This window comes from Mandrillus leucophaeus, unplaced genomic scaffold, assembly GCF_000951045.1.
Source record: "Mandrillus leucophaeus isolate KB7577 unplaced genomic scaffold, Mleu.le_1.0 Scaffold1708, whole genome shotgun sequence".
NCBI classification, from domain to species: domain Eukaryota; kingdom Metazoa; phylum Chordata; class Mammalia; order Primates; family Cercopithecidae; genus Mandrillus; species Mandrillus leucophaeus.
Window position 1 is genome coordinate 24,211 of NW_012101708.1, and position 1,500 is coordinate 25,710.

The 1,500-nt window shown below is 38.7% G+C and overlaps 1 protein-coding gene and 1 pseudogene across 3 annotated transcripts in view; one reads left to right on the top strand and one right to left on the bottom strand.

Annotated features, from left to right (window-relative positions):
• BBS4 (Bardet-Biedl syndrome 4) overlaps positions 1-1,500 on the top strand; it is a 50,364-nt gene that overhangs the window by 18,819 nt on the left and 30,045 nt on the right. The gene's annotated exons all lie outside the window — the stretch shown is intronic.
• LOC105537332 lies at positions 7-1,494 on the bottom strand (annotated as a pseudogene). The gene has a single exon (XR_001005696.1). The product of XR_001005696.1 is annotated as a histone-binding protein RBBP4 pseudogene (transcript).

Below are 1,500 nucleotides of genomic sequence, written 5' to 3' on the forward strand. Positions count from 1 at the left end.
GAGATGGCATCAAACTAGTGGTCAAGGACTAACTCCTAAAAAAAAAAAAAGCAACTCTTATCAAGGATTAATTTAATTTTTAAAACAAATACAAGTTATTGATTCACTTTTCTCAACTTGACAGTCTGCCTGTGATGTAACTGTCAGGTAAAAACATACATCTTTACAACTTGGTGGTCCCAAGTTAAAAACAACAACAACAACAAAAAAAAAACCACACTATTTCACAGACAGGAAAGAAACAACATGAAAACAGCTCAAGAAATACACTTAACGAGCAAAAATATATGAATATATGGGGAAACAGGAACATGTACTTTTGACTTAACTGAGGAAACTAAGAGGAAACTGGTCTACATATGAAAATGTGCATCCTGGAAAGTCAAGTGTCAAGATTTTGGAGTAGGAATCTATATGATTTGAATCTCCCCTATTTCCTGAATAAAAGTGACATCTTTTAGTATTTACACTTCATGGCTCAGACACCTACCTCATTTGGCTCTCTTCCTTACTCACTCTAGCCTTTACTTAAATGAGTCTGAAAAACCTGGGGATATATAGCATAAGAAGAAAAATAATCACACATAATATTCCCCCTTCTGTAGCTACTTTAGACCTGGGTTACTAGAAAATTCCTGAAGAAAATTTCAAAGTTAAGTTTGTGGCTTTGCTGAATCAAGCCCCCCCATTAATATTTAGAAAACACCCACTGTTTGGGCTAATAGCATTATTGGTGGTACCTATTATATAGAGGGATAGCTGAACAAAGTCTGTCTCAAAACCAGTGTTAAATCACTCTCAGGGTTGAGAAGAAAAAAGGGGAGTCTAAAATCACAAGAAGTAAAGACATATCTAGGACCCTTGTCCTTCTGGATTCACGCTTCCTTCAGGGTCTTCATCATTATAAATGTTCTCTGCCATTTGCCACACTTGCATGATATTGTCTTCTGATACAGAACAAATCACCCAAGGTTCATTGGGATTCCAGGAGAAATCAGGTATCTTGGCAGTGTGACCACCATGAATAAACAGCAACTCTGGTGGCCCATCTTCTGCATCTTCTGGGGATTGTTCCTCTCCAATTTTACTTAAATCCCAGATATTCAGTCTGCGATCAGTACCACTGGAAGCCAAAATAGTCTCATTGTGAAGTGACCACTGAACCTGGAATATTTCATCCTTATGTGACTCAAAGGAATGCAACTTAAGTTTCAGATTTCTCAGATCCCACAAGGCAGCAGTCTTGTTAGCTGATCCTGTGGCAAGAATGAACTCACTGTAAGGATTGAAAGAAAGGCAGTTCACTTCAGCAGTGTGAGCGTCAACTGAGTGGCTTGGTTTGGAAGTATTGTTTGAATGAGTATTCCAAATCATAAGTTTCTGATCATCAGCAACTGACTCAAACAGAGACTCATGGAGCAGATGCCAGGAAACATCTACTACTGCCGTATGCCCTGTAAAGACGGTCTTCGCATCCACCACTTTTCCCTCCTTTGGAAC